Genomic DNA, 20,790 nt, shown 5'->3' with positions numbered 1-20,790 from the left:
GGAAGCAGGCGCAGCCTCACTAAGGAGCATGCCTGCACAAAACCGCAATGGAAACCTCGTGTGCTGAGATGCTAGCTGTGGTCTGAGGCCAGCCTGAGCTACACAGAAAATTCAGGCTGTATGACAAGAGAGTGTACGAGAGTGTGTATCAAAAACAAACAAACAAACCACACACACACACACACACACACACACACACACACACACACACCCCACTCCATGAATGGAGTTTCTAGAAGAGGGATAAACAGGATCTTCTAGCAACATTTCTGCTGGAAGATTAATTTTAACACCTGGGCACACAGCCTTACTCTACAGCAGGCAAACCCCATCCACAAGGTTCTTTGAGTTGAAGTCAATTACAGCAGGGGTTCAGGGAGGTGGCTGAGAATGAGCATAAAGAAGCCTCCCAACGAGCTGGAAGATCCTAAAGCATGAGCTGGGTTGCTCATGGGCCTTTGTAAAGACAGTCGTGATCACTGTGTGTGTGTGTGTGTGTGTGTGTGTGTGTGTGTGTGTGTGTGTGTGTGTGTGTGTTAAACCTGGATACAAATGAGGAAGAAAGCCTCCAATGTCAAGACAAAGTCAGCTCCACCAAGAGCCACATCTCCATCTCGGTTAGGAGGTAATGACTTACTCCCTTGTAGAACCTGCTTCAAATAACAATTGTCTTCAGAGACCTAGTACTTTTGAACTGCTCTTCTGGCATTTTGTTACCAAACAGCTGAAAAAGGAGGTATTTAGGCTTTGATGTTCGTGAAATGTTTAGAAGGTGGTGCTTGCTGGGGTGTGGTGCGGATGCCCAGCAGTTATCTCAGCATGGGTCTAATTGGATTGGACACAGCAAATTGCAGACCAGTAGTAGATTGTCAGAAACAAAGGAGGCACACTGGTAGAAAATTAGCAGCTAGAGAAGCAAAAAGCTCTCTTCATGGAAAGTGGAGCTGGAGAGGGGAGCAGAGAAACACGCCAGCCTACCCATCCCCCAAATGGCCTCCCAGTCATTTTTCTGTGTTTTTGGCTTTTTGTTTGCTTTCTCTCAGAGAGTTGGAAAGTTTTTAATTATTCAGAGAGAAAATGCCAGAAGCAGAGTTGGCAGGATGCAGTGAAAAACTAGGCTTGAAGCCCCCTAGGAGCCAGGTTCTGGGTCCTCTTGCTACTAGCTGAGGAACCTAGGGCCAATGTTACAAGCCAGGATGCCTCTGGAAAAGGAAGGGGGATGGGAATGTTTGCCCCAGGGCCTGGCATCCAAACAGCAGAGGCATAGCTGCAATCAATTTTCCAGTCCCTCTTTGTGCTAGCCACCAGCATTCCACAAATATGGCTCTGCCTAACTCTGGCTAAGAAGTGCCTGGCTGGTTTCTTCTCTCTCAGAGGAGCCCAACAGCCACTACAGCCACAGCAAGGGCTGTTTGGGAATGAAGCAGTCAGCTCCTGCTTAGAACCCTCACAGAGAAGGCAGAAATTCCAGGGCCCAGAGCTCTAGCAGGGAGATAGATAGGAAGTGGAGACAGGAGGATTCCTAGATGCTCCCTGTCTTTGTCAGGGTTTCTATTCCTGCACAAACATCATGACCAAGAAGCAAGGTGGGGAGGAAAGGGTTTATTCAGCTTACATTTCCACATTGCTGTTCATCACCAAAGGAAGTCAGGACTGGGACTCAAACCGGTCAGGAAGCAGGAGCTGATGCAGAGGCCATGGAGGGATGTTTCTTACTGGCTTGCTTCCCCTGGCTTGCTCAGCTTGCTTTCTTATAGAACCCAAGACTACCCATAATGGGCTGGGTCCTCCCCTCTCGATTGCTAGTTGAGAAAATGCATTACACCTGGGTCTCATGAGAACATTTCCACAACTGAGGCTCCTTTTCTGTGATAACCCCAGCTTGTGTCAAGTTGACACAAAACTAACCAGTACACTCTCCCACCAGCTAGCATGGTACAGTGGAAAACCAACAAAGAGATTGTCTCAAACAAGGTGGAAGGCACAGGCTGACATCTGAGATGGTCATCTGACCTCTACACTGGGACCCTTATTGACACACAAAGTGCGTACATATTTCTTTTGAAGTTTCAGGGCTGGCACAAACTTTGTGACCTACAATGGCATATTGCCTGCTAGGGCGATGGTAGCACAAAGCTTGTGAAAGTAACCTACCAATAAATGATTTGACTTAGGGCCCAGTCTACCAGATGGAACCCATACCTGACACTGTGTGAGTGACCAAGAACCAGAGACTAGATAGCCCAGGGACCTAGGGTAAAACCAAACGATCTTGGTCTAAAAAAATAAAAACAAGCAAAGAAAAACAGACCTGAAGCCTACAGGCAAAACCACAGTCCAGTTTGGTACACTGTAGGACGGATGGGAGGGAGGACACAGTTTCGCAGGCTGAGGACTGGAGTTCAGTCCTACTTCATCCCCTTCCCACCTGTCTTTCAACTTCTGGGACTTTTCTGCACGTGTACACGAGATGTGCTGACTACAGATGTACTGTGAGGATTCAATCAGAAAATGCATATAGTTGCTGTATAAGAGACATTAAAACAGATAGCAAAGGGGACTTAATGTGACTGTGAAGCTCTTGCTTTGCAAGCACAAGGCCCTGGGTTCAGTACCAATATGGGAACGATGAGCTAAAACTATCAAAACGTGTTATAGATGTACTGGTTTCCTATCTTGCAGCAAACACCTGCTCTCTTGCCCCCACCCACCCTGCATGCTATATTTCAGGGTTTGGTAGAAGAGAGCAATAGGCCCTTCTACAGCAGCACAACTTGGAAGGGAACCAAGCACAGTGTGTAGAGTGTGGCAAAGGTCTGCACAGGTGTGCTGGGAGGAAAGAGGAGGGATGTCTACATGCAACAACTAGGCCAGATTGTTTCCCATGGATACCCTTCAGCCGAGCTCTTACAAACCAGAAGAGGACTCTCAACAGGGGCCTAGGGCAAGCTGTGTGGAGTAACATTTTTCTTTTGACCCTCACCCTATAAAATGTTGAACTTGGCTGGTTCCCTCTCAATTAAAAGAAAAGGAAAAGAGATAGCCTATGATTACTGTTACAAAGTAAAACAGAGCAAAATAAAACAGTCCACACACTTTTAAATCCTGAGAATGGGGCAGGTGGTGTGTAAGTCATCAGGAAGCTACATTGGGACTGAGTGAATGCCTCAGTGGGTAACAGCACTTAATAAGCAACCATGAAGATCTGAGTTTGAATCCCCACCTCCTGTGTAAAAAGCAAGCAACAGCCATGCCTGCCTGTAACTCGAATGCTGTGACTTGGGAGTTTGCTGGCTCCCATCCTAGCTCCAAGATCAGTGAAAGGTCCTGATATGAAGGAATAAGGTAAAGATTGGCAAGACACCAGCTGTCTGCCTCCAGCCTCATGTGTGCAGTTGCATACATGTGTATACTCATACACAGACACACAAACACACACATTCACACACTATGGTAGGCCAAAGGGAGAAGTGTGAATTGGGGACTGCAGCACAAAACTGCAATCCCAGCCCTAAGGGCAGTAAAGAAAGAGGATTATGAAAAAAAAGAACCAAAAAAAAAAAAAAAAAAAAAAGAAAAGAGGATTATGAGTTTGAGGCCAGCTTACACTAGAATAAGACACTATTTCAAAATTAAAAAACAGAAAAGAAGCTGGTTTGCTTCCACACCAATTCCAGAATGCCCCAATGGCTTTTGCACAGCTTGGGACATTCTTGTTCTACACACTGACCCAGTTATTTCCCTTCCCTGTCTTCATCTTAGCCCTGCCACCCTTTCTACAGACACTGCATGTTCCAAAAGCACTGCACCTCATCTTCACCATACAGTCAGTAATTTATGAATTTTTTTTGAGACAGTCTCACTATATAGCTCAGGCAGGCTTCAAATTCCTCCCACCTTGGCCTTGTGAACGCTGGAATTCCAGGGAAGGGCCAGCATACCACCATGCCCATCATCTTATACATTATGAATATCTGTCTTTCCTGGAAGCAAAGTTCAAACAGAGCCATGCTGGTTTCCATGTTCCCACCACTGCTTTCCCAGCATCTGCCCGAGTCCCCAACCACTCACACGGTTCTACCAAGGACTTGCTGATGACAAGGCCTAGGAATGAACAGCCAGCAGGGTATGTTCAGGCAAACAGGAATGAGCCTAGGCAGAACAGAGAGGTATGAGGACAGAGCAGCTAAAACCTGCTGGACACCAGAGCAGGCAAAGCTATACCTGGAAGGGCCTGAGAGGAGGCCTTCCATTCCAGCAGAGCTCTGTACTCCAGAAAGGGATTGTACAGTAGCAAGGGTGGGCTGCTAAGGTGGGCCAAGCAGCAGGAGGCAGGGCGGGAATGTAGACAAGGAAAGGAGGGAAGGCAGTGAGGAGGCCAGCAGGTACAATGGTGTCAGGAATAACTCAGGGTGGAGGTCCTGCAAGGGAGGGAACACCCAAGAAGAAAGATTCTGCCTCCAGGACTGAGGAAGAAGACGATGGCAAATTAAAGAATGCAGCAAGAACAGCAGATTTACAGAAACAGGAACAAGCTTCCATCTGGACTCAGAGACCCCGAGTGCACTCTTGGGGTACCAAGACACACAGAAGGGGTCACATGTCTGTTAGCATAAAGTTGTATGTGAGAAGGTCAAAGAATTGTGGGTACAGCCTTGGAGAAAACTAGTACTCAGAGCAGAAGGGAGAGCGCCCATGGACGTAATCAAGGGGGAAATGTCAGGCTGGGAAGCACAGGACAACACCAGCAATGCACAAACACCAGCTATGTCAAGAAGTTCGAAGATGAAGCAGAAAAGCTGGGGAGCTCTGGCGGGGTGCTGTCAGCTGCTTGGGGGTGCAGTGTGGTGGGTGCTGAGTACAGAAAGCATGGCAACCAATGAGGGTGGGAGGAAGCAGAGTGTTCCACACTGCACTCACCAACACTGAGTGGAAAGGTAAGCAACAGTAAATAGAGACTGTGCTTCATTTTATACCAGAAAAGAGAAACTGAGGCTATTGAGGTGGGACTGGTTAGTAAAAGACCAAATAAAATGAACAGACAACGCAGCCAGGTCTCAAAGAAAGAAGACTGGATCTGTGGTGGTCTGAATCAAAACAGCACCTATAGGCTCATAGGGAGTGGCGCTATTAGGAAGCAAAGCTTTGTTGGATGAAATGCATCACTAGGGATGGGCTTTGAGGTCTCAGCAGCTCAAGCCAGTCCTACAGACTCACTGTCTCCTCCTGCGGCCTGTGGATGGAAGTGTAGCACTCTCAGCTGCTTCTCCAACACCCTGTCTTCTTGCCTGCTGCCATGCTTCCCATCACCACAACAACGGACTAAGCCTCTGGAACTGTAAGCCAGCCCCAACTAAATGTTTTCCTTTATAAGAGTCACCTTGCTCAGCCATGGTGTCTCTTTACAGCAATGAAACCCTAAGACTCAGCCTCATAGTGCATGAGTTCTTCCTGCCTTTCATGAGTCCCCCTTCCTCCTGTCCATCCTCCCTTTCAAGCAAAGACTCACTACGTAGCCTGGCCCCCAACCGTCATAATCCTCCTGCCTGTCTCCCAGTGTGGACTCACAAATGGGAATTAGCCACCAAGCCCCTGCCAACACAGTCTTTCCCCAGATTAGAATAAAGTGCAAGTGATGGACAAGGCTTAAAAAGACTGTGAGGAGCAACAGAGAAGGAAGAGCCTTGGCTGATGGGTGTAACGAGGTGAGGTAAGAGGCAGGGAGGGCAGCTGAGGACTGGGGGAAGTCATGGGAAATGGACAAGAGCAACCCATAGTCATGTAGGTAGCATTCAGAGTTTGCTGGAGACACCGAGTGTGATTGGAGGAAGAGCATAACGTATCTCTTAAGTCATTGGCGGGGCTTTAGGAAATGCCAAGGATGTGCACCCCTTTCCCACATGGCTGGATCCCCTGAGGAAAGAGACATCTTTCCACACATGCTCCAACCTAACGAGCAGACACCAGTTCAAAGGGTGGGGCCTAAGTAAAGAAGGCAGGGACACCTGGAATTCTGGGGTTGGACCCAGTAAACAGTAAACAGAACTTGTCTAGTCTGCTGTGTACATGGAAATTCATATTGTCTCATCTCACCCAGGACTACACAGTGAGCCTTCAGACTCTGGGAGAGGGAGGGGAAATCAGGAGGAGGAAGAGGAAGGTTTAATAGACTTCACTTCCCTGGGGAAGGGTGAAAAACTGAAGCCAACTGATTCCAAGTCTAACCTCAGAGGAGGCAGGTAGAATCAGAAACTTTAAGCAAAGAACTCAGCCCACAACACGAGTCTTGTCTTCTCCCTCTCCTGAGTCAATCCACAAAGCCTACCTCCCTTCTCAAAAATCTACTGCCTTCTCTGTAGCCAGTGATTCTGATTAGCTGTTGTCCTGTCACCTGGATCACTGCCACAGAATCCTGACAAGTCCTCAGGTTGACCTGCGCTGTGTAGTGACTTAGAGATGACAGCACAGGCACTCCTTGTTTACAATTCTTCAGTGCCCCGCTTCCCACTCCAACACTTGCAAAATAAAAGTCCACGATCCAGCAGGTAATGGTGTTTGTTCACAAGCTGACCACCTTTGCTTGATTCTCCCCAGGAGTCATGTGGTGGAAGGACAGACGTGATTCCTGCAAGTTTTCCCCTGAGCACTATGCTGCACCCCACCCCACAGGACATTGTAAAAGTCTCCAAACTTCCCAGCAGCAGTACATACAGGCAGGGCTAAGTGAGCAATGTTTACCTCATCTTCCCCTCGCACCGTTTTGTCATACTGGGGACAAAGCCCAGTGATATAGCATCCTTGACCCTAATCTTAAAACACATCTAATAATTTGCCTTTTTATTTATTTGCTTTATTTATATATTTGCTTTATTTTAATTAATTCACAACTGAAACCATCACACTGCTAGGTTAAAGCAGCATTCAGCTTGCGGTCAAGCAGTTGGCCATTCTCAAACTATGCATCTTAATGAATGCGGTTCACTTAGAGTGGCTGTTGCACGCATGCACGCATGTACACATATAATGCAGAAGAAAGAACTATGACAGAAACTAGAAAAAAATAGTGTTCTACCTTAACTTTTGTTTTCTGAGACAAGGTCTTATGGGGCCCCCGTTGGTCTGGAATGTGTAATCCTCATGCCTTAGCCTTCCAAGGAGAGGCAAACACCAACAAGCCCAACTGGGAAATGCCAACATTAAAAAAAAAAAAAACAATTGTTCTATAAATTCTGTATTTTTGTCATTTTAATTGTAGGAAGAAGTAAGCATGCCACAGTACACACGTGGGAATCAGAGGACATGTTGTCTCCTTCCACTGTGTGGATCCTGTGGGTCAGACTCAGGTCATTAGACTTGGCAGAAAGCACCTCTCACCACTGAGCCTTCTTGCTGACACAGTGCATTCTTTTAATTTATCCGAATTTGCTATAAAGATGGAACTCAGGGCTTCGTGCATGATGGGCAAGTGGCACAGCACACACCAGTCCTCTCCTCCATATTCTACAGAAGACCCTGAAACCCAGGAAGTAACTTCTAGGAGTGTGGCATGCAACCTCTGTGCTTAAAATGGCACTGCCCACAGGGCCATACATAATGTGGCTCCTACTTCCCAGACACCTTTCAGCCTGCAACTCTCCCATGGCTCTGCTTCCTTCAGGCCATGCAGTGTCACCGAGGCTCTGGTTCTTATCACCTGCAAACCCTCTTCATTTGGAGTACTCTGGGCATTGCTACAGGTGGGTCCAGCCTTTTGACACTAGAACAGTATACTGTCACATATAAAGTTTATGCTAACTGTGAAATCTAATGTTTTAAATAAATTTGCAATTTTGTGTTGGACTGCATTCATAGCTGTCTGAGCCAAGGCCACACACTGGACATATGTGCTAGGCCCAGGATAAAGTGCCAGCTGTGTATCCCCAGCCTGACTTGCCTGCATCCAAAGTCCTCCTCCCTCAATCCTTTGCAAGTTTCTTGCCAGATTGTCACAAGTCAGCTCCTGGAGGGCAAGGATACGTGCATCCCTCATTTTTGTATTCCCAGATTCTGGGCCATATAAGGCACTAAGCAGATCCATGCTTATTTCTTTAATGAGATACTGGCTAAGAACAGAAAAGGATTCCCCCTAACTCCCTGCCCCCCAAAAGCATTTCTCTGTGTGACTCAAGCTATCCTGTAACTCTCTGTAGATCAAACTGGCCTTGAACTCAGAGATCTGCTTACTTTTGCTTCCAGAATATTGGGACTAAAGGTATGTGCTATGATACTGACCTTCAGAAAATGAACCTTGATCCTGTGATTCTATAATAAAACCCTATCCTTAACTCTTTAAAGGGTTTCAAAAACCATGTCACATGAAGCCACACATGAGTTGGCCACAAAAACTGGAAGATAGACATTCCAGGCAAATGAAGGCAGAGCTCTATGCAAGACACAACTGTAAGAAGTGTGAGAAAATTGAGGGACAAGGCTGGGGTGAAGACAGTTTTCATTGTTTGGGTGAATTCATGGTATTGGGGCTCAAATACCATTTTCTCAGAGTTCATTCTTGCTCACCAAGTCCTCAAATAGCACCCTCAAATCCAAATAGCACCTCTCACTCCTTAGAAGTATTTTGTTACTAATTCAGTCATTTTTGAAGACTGGGCTGGCCTTGACCAAGGCATGCAGCTGAAGATGGCTTTGTTCCTTGTCCATTTCCATGTGTGTGTTGTCCATATACGTATATGCACGTTTGCATTATGTGAGGGTACACGTACATGGGGATGCACATATGTGCACATCCATGGGGAGGCCCAGGTCGAAGTTGGGAATCATCCTCCATCACATTCCACCTTGCTTCATTGAAGCAGTCTCTCAGTCAGATCCAGAACTCATCAATATTCTCTATCAGTAGTCTAGCTAGCCAGCTTGCTCTGCACGGCCAGCCTCCACCTTCCAAGGCTGAAATTGCAGAGAGGCCACCAAGCCTACCTGGTATTTATGAGGATTGTGTTTACATGGCATGGGTTAGCCACTGAAACATTGTCCCAGGCCTCGACTTTTAAGTTTTTGTTTGTCACATAGTGGACAAAGCTCCACTATGAAGACCAGGATGGTCTCAAGCTCATAAGGTATCTCTCTGCCTGCTTCTGGTACTGGGATTAAAGGATTGCACTGCTACCCCTACCAAAACCTTAAACTCTTTTCTCTTTCAAGACAAGGTCTCTCTGAATAGCACTGGCTGTCTCTGTAATTCCGTAGACCAGGCTGACCTTAAACTCAGAGATCCACCAGAGTGCTGGGACTAGAGATGTGCACCACCACACCTAGCACCTTGAACTCTTAAGCCTTCTCTACCTCAGCCTCCAGGTGCTGAGATTAAGACAACCACTACCACCTCATTTAAAGTGTACAATTTATTGACACTTTGGGGGATCCTATTTCATCTTTAGGACTTACAAATAAAGCCTGGTATATAATCAGCATTCACATATGCCTTTTATTTCGTCTATCTATGCATATTTGTTAGGCATATAGACCAGACACTGTTCTGTATGTTGCGATTTAATAATATAAAAGTCTTGTATCACAGTAGAGCTGCTATGGGTAAAGAACTAAACGCATTTAGCTACGGAAGGGAGAGGAAGGCAACCTAAAAACAAGTGTGACTCCAATAAGGCAATGAGCTGTGACTATAAGCCACAGTCCTTAGCTCCTCACATGACTTTTTGGGTAAGAACTGGGTGGAGGCAAGCTGGAAGCAACAGGAAGTCATGAGCTTTCACAAACCAAGGCCACAGTGGCTGAGGTGTCTGAAGACCAAAAAAAAAAAAAAAAAAAAAAAAAAAAAAAGTAAACAGTCTATGGGAAAGGAAAAACCTGAGGCAGCGACAGAGCTCTCAAGTCTACAGCCAGACAGGTCTGTTTACCAGTTACATGGGTTTTTTAAAAAAATAATAAAAAAGCCAAAATCGAACCAACATCAAAAGCCACCAAATTATCATGTTTGAAAGGGAAATCACGTTTGTGACCAGGATTTAAAAACAGGGTGCCTGGGATGGGAGTGAAGCTCTGAGTTGATGATTATTGCCCGGCATGCTAGCTTGTCTTCCAGCACCAGGAAAAACAAAAACAAAAACAAACAAACAGGAAACAAAAAATCTCAAAAGCTATCAGGCATAGTGGGACACATCTGTAATTCCAGAACCAAAGAAGGGGGAAGTAGAAGTATAAAAATGCAGGTTCAAAGGCAGCATGGGCTACATGGCATTCAGTCTTTAAAAAAATAAAAAGTTAATTTATACTGGAAAGTTGACTCGACTTAGTGCTTACAAGGACCTGGGTCAGGTTTCCACAACTGCCTGTAGCCCTCCTTCTGCCATGATCTGACATGTTTTGTCTCAGGAGGCTTCTATGGGTTCCTACACTCATTCGACTAAACACACATACATGCTCTCATAGTTACAAATATTTTTAAAGAATTAAATAAGATTGCATACGCAGGAGCAGGTTGAATTCGGTCTCACCTCAAATTCAATGTGGCGTGTGCAGGTAATTGAACCCAGGACACTGAATGCTGAGGAAATGCTCTGAGACTTAACTACACCCCATGTCCCTTTTCCAGTTTGCAAAAGGGTTTGTGTCAGATTGCCCGGGCTGGTTCTAAATAGCAATTCTCTTGGCTCAGTCTTCCTGCGGTTGGGATCACCTCCTCCGCGACCAAGCCTGGCTCAGAAACTTTCTGACAAGTACATTTACCTCACCAGTTTGATTTCCTGTAAAGTACTAATTTGTAATCTTTGGGTCCTTTAAGGGGGTGCAGAACCTCTATTAGAAAAGATTTAAAGGAAAAAGTATGTCCTCTTCATAAGTCACAAGATCAGAGTCCTTCACAGACCAGAGGGAACAAGCTCACTTGTGGCCCGTCCATACATTGCAACAAGGCAGCACTTCACAATGAACGACCAGAGGCGCCTCCAGACACAGAGACTAGAATACCCTCTGCGGAGGCACGAGGACACCGAGTATGGACAGATGAAGAATATTCCAGACCTGCCCAAAACTAGCCTTAGCTTTCCAAAGTAAACCCCGCCAGAGCCGGCGCCTGCTCCGCAACCACGACTTACTTACCGCCGCTCAACTTCCGGCAACCACAGCCCCAGACGCGCCGCGCGGCCCAATGACGTAATAACTCAGCTCACACAAACGCGGAAGCGCGGCGCGCATGCGCACGTTACAACAACAACAATAAAAAGGGTCCCTACCGCCTCGCTAATGGGGCTTAATGTTTGAAGGCTAATCTGTAAGCCTTCTTGGGCTTTTAAGGAATATTATATTTTCCTGCGAGTGACTCTAGAGTACTACGGAATTACTGTCATTATTATCAAATTCCCAGGGTACTTCTAGAGTGCAGGTGTTGAAACAAGGTTTGCTTTTATTCTTTGCATTTTAATTTAATTTTTTGAAAGATTAAACTACATAGCCAGCCATAGCTATTCTGGACCTGTATACATACATCTGTCTAGTCTGGAATTAACAGAGATTGCTTACGTTTGCTTGCCCCTAGGGTTAGGATTAAAAACTTTCCCAACCTTTCCTCACAAAAGGAGCTTATTTGCATATGGAAAGCCTATGACTCTGGAAAACCGAATAGAATAGAAAATAACCACCAACCTACTGCGGCCAGAAACTTTAGTGACTGTGAAACCAGTTCTTAAGAACCTATTACGGGGGTTGGGGATTTAGCTCAGTGGTAGAGCGCTTGCCTGGGAAGCGCAAGGCCCTGGGTTCGGTCCCCAGCTTCAAAAAAAAAAAAAAAAAAAAAAAGAACCTATTACGGAAATTGGACACAGTACTACCTGAGGACCCAACTATTACCTTACCACACTGGGTATAAACCCTGCCGGGGTCCAGCCTCGACACAGGATCGGAGTTCTCAACTGGAAGCAGGGATATCTGGAAGGCACATAATAAATATACACAGACTACTCTTTGGGTACAAACCGACAGGCAATTTCAAGGCTTAATATCTCTCTCTCTCTCTCTCTCTCTCTCTCTCTCTCTCTCTCTCTCTCTCTCTCTCTCAGCTTAAGGCTGCACACACTGCATTCTCTTGCGCACTCTGCTTTTTTTTTTTATTGCAGTTTTCTTTTCTCAAACTTCCACACTCATGCATATTTCTGTTCATTACCCTTTCATTCTCACACACACTCTTCATACACACCTCACACATATCTCACACACACACTCTTCATACACACCTCACACATATCTCACACACACACTCTTCATACACACCTCACATTCTCTCTTCACTCAGTCCTTACATTCTCCTTTCATGCTCTCTCACTCGCTCTCATATTTGTTCTCAGACTTGCTCTCTCATTCGCTCCCTCATGTGCTCTCTCATTCACTCTTCACATTCTCTCTTTCATGCTCTCTTCATATGCTCTCTCTCATTCACTCTTCACATGTTCTGTCTCATTCTCTCTTCACATGTTCTCCAGCCTTTCTCTTGCCACAGTCTTTTATTGATAATTCAAAAGTAGGTAGAAAAAAAGACATTGTATAATCATCGCCAAATCAAAAAGAATAACCACATCCCACAAAGAACTAAGAAATACAATTGTTCCCCAAAGTTTCAAGCTTCCTCTATTCCCAGGTCTGCGGCCAAAATAGTAATAATTGTAAACTTATCATTATTTAAACTTTAACTTTTAACTTATTATACTTCAAAGCTAAAGCTCCGAGGTCAGCTATTTGCATTTTCCTGTGAAGCTCTAATGATAAATGACATGGGCAAAGCTGTCAGGCAGAAAGAATTAAGTTAACCCTTAATTCAGTGGTTCTGCTAGCTTTCTTTCCTTGCACACAATGACTCTCATAAGAGTCCCAGTATTTTGACTTAGTTTACTAGTATATAATTTTATATATTCTATACTTCCTTATCCAGGAACCACTCTCAGGTGTTTTATAAAACTTAATTCCCAATTTCAATAACTTTTTCTTTTCTTAGGGTCCCAATGTTGACTCTAATTCATTTTCTAATAATTTCTTTAAAGTTCCTTTGCAAGTCAAGCATTAATCTGGAGCTACTATTGTGCAGTTATTACATTGTTTCCAAGATGAGAACACACAGCATGCACCTGGGTCATTAGGGCTGTGCTGTGCCCCTGTGCCTCAATTTCCAATTGTTTAAGAATCATAACATCAAGGAACATCTAGTTTCACAGAATTCACCAGAGCAGAAGGAGAAAGAAGTAGGAAAGTCAGATATAATAGAATAATTATGCACACCAAGGCCAACTGAAAGGCAGTCACGCACAAATGAAATCTATGCAGCCGTTGTCCAGGGCTAAGGTTAGGAGAAATGGGAACAACCAGTTTTTACAAAGAGCTGCTGCGGGCTACTGAGATGTCTCCATCCCGGCCTTCTGCAGGCAGCCTCTTATTTCAGATGGCAGGTGCCCTGGAGGGGTGTGTGTCCTGCTTCTCAGAGTCCCAGATGCCACCCTACTTTATAAGGAGCTGCCGCGGGCTTCTGAGCTGTCTCCATCCCAGCCTACTGCTGACAGTCCCTGTCATCATATGTTGTCCCCAGCAATACCCAAAAGATGCTCCAACCTAAAACAAGGACACATGTGACTACGTCCATAGCAGCCTTATGTATAATAGCCAGAAGCTGGAAAGAACACAGATGTTCTTCAACAGAGGAATGGATACAGCAAATGTGGTACATCTACACAATGGAATATTACTCAGCTATTTAAAACAATGGCTTCATGAAATTCTTGGTAACTAGAAAATATCACCCTGAGTAAGGTAACTCAATTAAAAGAACACATATGATATGCAATTACTGATAAGTTGATATTAGCCCAAAAGCTCAGAATACTCAAGATACAATCCACAGACTACATGAAGCTCAATAAGAAGGAAGACCAAAATGTGGATGCTTCAGACCTTCTTAGAAGGGGGAACAAAATACAGAGGAAAAGAGTGAAGCAGGGACTGAAGGAAAGGTTATCCAGAGACTGCCCCACCTGGGGATCCAACCCATATGCAGCCACCAAACCCAGTCACTATTACTGATGCCAAGAAGTGCTTGCTGACAGGAACCTGATATGGATGTCTCCTGAGGGGCTCTGTCAGAGTCTTACTGATACAGATGACCATTGGAATGAGCACTGGGACCCCAATGGAGGGGAGAAAGGACTGAAGGAGCTGAAGGGGTTTGCCATCCCATAGGAAGAACAATAAAATCAACCAGCCAACACACTCCCCCACCCCCTGAGCTCCCAGGGACTAAACCACCAACCAAAGAGTACACATGGAGGTACTCATGGCTCTAGCCACATATGTAGCAGAGAATGGCATTGTCTGGCATCAATAGGAGGAGAAGCCCTTGGTCCTGTGAAGGCTGGTTTCCCCAGTGTAGGGGAATGCCAGGGCATTGAGGTGGGAGTGGGTGCATCTTTATAGAAGCAGGGGGAGGGGTATAGGAGAGGGGGGAAAAGGGGATAACATTCGAAATCTAAATACATAAAATATCCAATAAAAATAAACAAATTTAAAGAAAGAACTTATTACTAGTCTGGTGTGGCATATGTCTTTAATCCCAGTATTGGGAGGCAGAGGTAGGTAAATTTATGAGTCTTGAGTCCTGGGACAGGCAGAGCTACAAAAAGAAACACTGTCTCAAACAAAACAAAACAAAACACAAAACAAACTAACAAAAACTTATTACCGGCAAAGCATGAGAAAACCTTTTTTTTTTTTTTTTTTTTTTTGGAGCTGGGGACTGAACCCAGGGCCTTGCACTCGCTAGGCAAGCGCTCTACCACTGAGCTAAATCCCCAACCCGAGAAAACATTTTTGACAGGATAATGAACATGATGAAATGTTCTAGCTGAACCGGAGTGTACTTGACATGTTTTAGTTCTGTAGTCCAGGATGATCAGAGCGCAAAGCAAGCATCCCAATACTACATTGCCACTGCTGAGATGGCTGCCATGGACACCTTTCCTGGCACACAGTGCCTTTGGGGTGCCTCTAGGGACTCATCATAATAAGATGAACTATTTATTGATTTTCTACAACCAGGGTTTCCTGTTTCTAGTGGATATATAATGAGATGACTTTTGTGTGTGTGTGTCTTATAGCTCATATGGGGTGGGCGGGACAGGAGTAAACAAATGAAAAGTGGTTCCTGAAGAAAAGTTACTTTGGAGTCATATTGACAGTAAATAGTCTTAGACTCTGACAAATAAGAAAAAAATCCTGGTGTTAGGGAGGTGGCATGAGGCTAAGGAACAGGGGTTAACTACTGGAATTGGAGATTACCTGAACTACAGGTAGGCAGATGTCTTCAGGATGGCAGTTGGCTTCAAATCACAGTTGATCAACAAGTCTGCGACCATGTAATCATCCTGCTTCATGCATCACAGAGAGCAAGATGACAGGTGTGTGTTGCTGTTTCTGATCAGCTCCCTCTGCTTAAGAAGTAACACACAAGACCAGAGGGAAAAGGCAAAAGGGAGCTAGTATAATGCAAGGGGGATGGACCATCCTATGCTAGACTGTTTCTTCTCCTGGCCAGCCTATTCTCTGGTGGCTCTTTTGATGGCAGAACCTAAGCTTGGGACAAATGAAAGTGTATCTAGCCCCGCATGCTCGTCTCAGTATTTTCAGTGGTATGCACGGAGGAGGCTAAGTTGAAGTGACACTGTGATCATTTTTTTAGGATGGGATCTTGGAATGCTACACTGCCCTAAAACTATATAGAACAGGGATTGGGGATTTGGCTCAGTGGTAGAGCACTTGCCTAGCAAGCGCAAGGCCCTGGGTTCGGTGCCCCAGCTCCGAAAAAAAAAAAACTGTATAGAACTAGCTAGCCTTATACTGAGATTCTGCATAGGAATCCGGAAGCCCTAGATCCTAGGCTCAAGATTGAAGGATAAGCTGGAGGGTGGTCCTTTGTGATTAAAGTGAACTTTTTGGATTGGGCATGTGCATACCTACTTGGGGAAAGAAGGTACCAAGAAGAAAGCAGTAAAGTGTGTAACGTAAGTAGCTTTAGAAATGAGCTGACACATCTCAGGAAGGCACTGACCTTCTACAAATGATTCCAGAGGACCCCAAGATGACTGACTTCATTGTAAAGGACTCAAAAAAAAAAAGCTATGGAATGTCAGGTGTAGACTTGGGAAGACATTGTGTACTTTAATTTGAATTCAATGGCATTTTATTGAGACAATGTCCCCCTGAAAGGCAATGGTTGCTGAGACGTTAAACTATTTAACAGATTTCCCTGAAACAAGAAGATCCAACAGTCTGCATTCCCAGTGGTAGAACAAAAGACATGCACCACAAAAAGAGACGAAACAAAAACAAAAACAGGAGAATGATCACAGAATAGCCTATGACTTTTACAATGCAAGGAGTATGCAAAATGTACCCTTTCTACAACTGGACGTCCATGTTCACAATGAACTTTACAAAGCAGGGGATGTTGTTGGTGTGCCAACGGATAGAGCACAGAGCATTCCAGTGTGATATCAGATACCTGGACTCAGCACTTGAGCCTGAGAAGAAAATACATATGTAATTTGACCCTGGACCTACACAGGCAGGGGGGTGGCAGTATATTGGGGCCCACTAAGATCTACTACATCCTCGAAGGTAATGTGGAGTTGAATAGTCAGACCAAATCTACAAAAGAGAGAAAAAAACACCCTTAGAGTTTATGGTTTGAATATGATGGGCTTCAATTGAGAAACATAGAGAACGAAGAAAGGGAATGAGAAAAGATGCCTCAGTGAGTGACAGGAATTCAGATGAAAGCAGGAGACCAGAGAAAACACACTGGCATCCTTGCTGAAGACTGGGTGTGCTTCTGTAGAAGTCAGTGTGCTTTGGAGACACAGGAAATATGGATAGTCTCTATAGAGTAAGGGAATTTGTTTTATGACTTTCGATCTGTAGTTCAATACCCCAGTAATGGTCAGGTGTGAACAGGAAGTTCAAGGATCTCATAGTTACGCAGTCTCACAGGGCTAGTAGATTCCAAGAGATGTGCTGGCAAGTAAATGCAAGCAACCAAAAAGGAGTTTCTTCTTCCAATGTTCTTATGTAGGAATCCAGCAGAAGATCTGGCCCAGATTAAAGGTGTGTACCGGGCTGGAGAGATGGCTCAGCGGTTAAGAGCACTGACTGCTCTTCCAGAGGTCCCGAGTTCAAATCCCAGCAACCACATGGTCCCATTACGACCATCTGTAATGGGATGTGATGCCCTCTTCTGGTGTGTCTGAACACAGCTACAGTGTACTTATACATAATAAATATATCTTTAAAAAAAAATAAAGGTGTGTACCACCATGCCTGAATCTGGGACTTGTATTGTCCCAGGCTGACCTTGAATTCACAGATCTCCATGCCTTAGTCTCCTAGAATTCATAGACACTATGCATCAGGATCTACAAGTAAAGATCCAGGTGTCAAACTTGTACCTCCCAGCTTCAAGATCTGGATCACAGGTGAGCCTTCCAAACCTAGATTGTAGTTCATGACCGATATTGTCAAGATAACAAGCAGGACATTACGCCTTCCATGTATGGCTGTACACTAGCAATGGACAGATTAGGACTGGAGAAACAGAGAGATTTGTGACAGCCAAGCTCCAGAAGCAGGGGTTCCAAGGAACCAGGAAGGGAGTGATAGAGCAGGAAACACAACATGACATTCAGTAACTCTCATATTCAAGGACAGTAAACATCCACTGGGTACCTCAAACTCTACCAATCGCGGCGACCCTTTGCACTACTGAGACTTTTTGGGCCCGAGCTGTAGAACGTCCACCTCGACCTCAATAGAAAAGCCAGGTCTGGGCATTCAGGACCACACTCCCTCAGATGACAGAAAGTAAAAGCTTGCCCAGGACCCCTGCCTCCGCAGCTGCCTCTCCACATTTCCAGCACTGGGGCTCGGACAGGCCTAACTTGAAGTGAGTCCATGCGAGAGAGACGCACTTGGCCACCCCGGGCCTAAAGGCACAGGGTGACCTCCACTGCCTTCATTTACCAGCGACCCCCATCGGCCTGGGTGCCTGCAGTGCCTAGATGCAAGGAGCTCGGCCCCTCGCTGAGCTGCAAGGCTCTCCTTTCTTTTTCAAATGTGGGCTCTTGGTGGTGCGCATGCGCACAGGCATCTGGGAAAAATGGGTCCCTAGCACCGAGCTGAGAGGGGTGTAACTCCAGCCTGCTGCAGCCTCTGGCTCAGGCTTCTCTGGAAGGTTCTGCAGTCCTGCCAGCGACCCCAGAGGACCCCAGCACGACTCTCGTCGGTGTCAACCCCGAACGATGGACTCTGCAGTGTCCCGTGGACATTCTGGAAGACTTTCTACCCTCTCCTTGGCGAAGGTTCATTGTTCCTGGTGGTCTTCTTTCTCCTGTGACTAGTTGTCGCAGGAAATCCATGTTGACCTAGGCCTCTACAAGGTCTGCAACTCCCTGGGAATCACTTTCCTCAACCTCCCTGGGCCCCAACTCAAGCCACCCACCACCTGGTGGGTTCAACTCCTCCACGAGGCTCCCGGGAGACACTATAGAAGTGTCAAGGCCAGACGCTGTGCTGAATGCACTTTTGCTAGAGCCACGCGGCCGACTGTAGTCATGCTGAACCCTGTGGAAAATCCATTCTGAGAACCTACTGTGGGGTGATTATGGCCCACAGTGCACCTAGGAAATCATTGCCCTCTCCTGGGACGCTCCCGCTAGATGGTGCCTCCCATGGGAGCAAGAGCAATCCTGCCAGCGTCTAGTTCTCTGTCCCAGTGTGGCCTAGAAACACAGGGGGGGCATCTTTCTTGGGGCGACCCCAGTCTCCCTCTCCGGGGCTCTATGTTGCCAGAGGTGCCTTCTGTACACCCCCAGGGAGACACTGTCCCGAGAAAAAGGGACGTTCCCTGGACGTACTGAATCTTGCCTTTGGACACCTCCAATCCAACCCAGAATTCTCAGAAGCCAGCGCCAGGCTCTGTCCAAAAGCTCGGAAAGGAAAGTGGGCCAGCTGCAAGAGAAAAGGCCTGGGAGTGGAAATGCAAGTGGAACCTCTGGCTGTGACAAAGGAGACAGAGTCCTACCCTGGAATGAGGCTTCAGCCTACAGAGGAGCAGCAGGAAATTACTGTCGGTCCAAAACACCAGAACCCCACTCAGAGACATTCTCAGGAAGAAAGCTGGCTACACAGCTTACAGGCAGCAGTCAACCTTCTGCACAAATGTCATCATCCCAAAGGAGACAGTGCAGAGGAACAGGGGGATGTGTGTATTAAGTCTGTGCCTCTAGGACTGTGTGTGTTTCTAGGGGAGAAGAGAGGAGTGCAAGTGCGTGGCAGCTTCCAGCGGTCTTTGCTTTAAGAGCCATGCAAACGAGTTTCATAGAAGGAGAGAGGCTATAGCTCGAGGAAGGAGAGGGTGGCAGTCTCCAAAGCTAGACAGTTTGCCTTTTGCCCTGGCATCTCGCATGGGGCTGATGGTTTGACAGCAGCTCGATTATGGACAGACCTAAAGATCAAGGGAGTCTTGTGCTGGTAGGCCCCTATAGGTATCTGATATCTTCCACCACCCCCTCCCCAACACTCGCAACGCACAGATATACATGCACAATGGACAGAATATTGCCCTTCGCTAACACACCTGGATACCGGAGGCAGGCCGGGGGTTCAGACAGTGTCTTTTGCTCTTGCTAGGCAAGAGAAGGGAGACGTAATGCCCAAGGCAGCTGTCTCTTTTCAATCACAGCCAGAGAGCAGATGCCATCACACTTCGAACCCTGTCTTGCTATGTCATCAGGGCCTAGGTTCATCCTAGTCCTGCTTTTGTCAGAACCAGGACTCATGAAGACTTGGCAATCCTGCTCCTTGGAGGCTCCTGACACACCCAGATCACCGCCCTTTCTGCGTTGGTCTCTCTAAAGTCCGTTCCCGCTATGCACTGCAACTTCCATGGCCCTTGTTTGCAGACCCTCCACCTAAAAACTTATGAGCTAGCCATGTCTAGGAGGTGAGGATCACTCTTCCTCCGAGGGAAGAGAGACAAAAGCACTGCCCAGGACCCGTGCCTCTGCAGCTGCCTCTCCAAATTTCTACCACTGTGGCTCGGACAGGCCTAAGTTGAAATGAGTCTATGCGAGAGTGACGCACTTGGCCACCCCGGGCCTAAAGGCACCAGGGAGCCCTCCACTGCCTTCATTTAAGAGCGACCCCATCGGCCTGGGTGCGTGTGGTGCCTAGATGCAAGGAGCTGGGCCCCTGGCTGAGCTGCAAGGCTCTCCTTTCTTTTTCAAAATGGGCTCTTGGTCGTGCACATGGGCACAGGCATTTGGGAAAAGTGGGTCCCTAGCACCGAGTTGAGAGGGGTGTAACTCCAGCCTGCTGCAGCCTCTGGCTCAGACTTCTCTGGAAGGTGCTGCAGTCCTGCCAGCGACCCCAGAGGACCCCAGCATGACCCTCTTCGGTGTCAACCCCGAACGATGGACTCTGCAGTGTCCCGTGGACATTCTGGAAGACTTTGTACCCTCTTCTTGGCGAAGATATACTGTTCCTGGTGGTCTTCTTTCTCCTGTGACTAGTTCTCGCGGGAAATCCATGTTGACCTAGGCCTCCACAAGGTCTGCAACTCCCTGGGAATCACTTTCTTCAACCTCCCTGGTCCCCAACTCAAGGCACACACCCCCTGGTGTGCTGGGCCTGCAGCAGAGATAATCGAGCTCCAGGGCAGACATGTCGCCTGAGTGGGAGCCAGTTCGAGGG

General features: G+C 46.5%; 1 protein-coding gene across 2 annotated transcripts in view; it reads right to left on the bottom strand.

The window, feature by feature from the left end:
* Nucleotides 1-12,536, bottom strand: part of Atg7 (autophagy related 7) — a 207,535-nt gene extending 194,999 nt beyond the window's left edge. For both annotated transcript variants that reach the window (XM_063286089.1, XM_008763239.4), the window contains exon 1: nt 11,113-12,536. The gene's annotated coding sequence lies outside the window, so the exon portion shown is untranslated. The remainder of the gene's footprint in view (nt 1-11,112) is intronic.
* Nucleotides 12,537-20,790: the final 8,254 nt, after the last annotated feature.

This window comes from Rattus norvegicus, chromosome 4 (assembly GCF_036323735.1).
Source record: "Rattus norvegicus strain BN/NHsdMcwi chromosome 4, GRCr8, whole genome shotgun sequence".
Taxonomy (NCBI): Eukaryota; Metazoa; Chordata; class Mammalia; order Rodentia; family Muridae; genus Rattus; species Rattus norvegicus.
The sequence above is the reverse complement of the archived record's forward strand: the minus strand, read 5'-3'. Positions and strand labels throughout refer to the sequence as shown.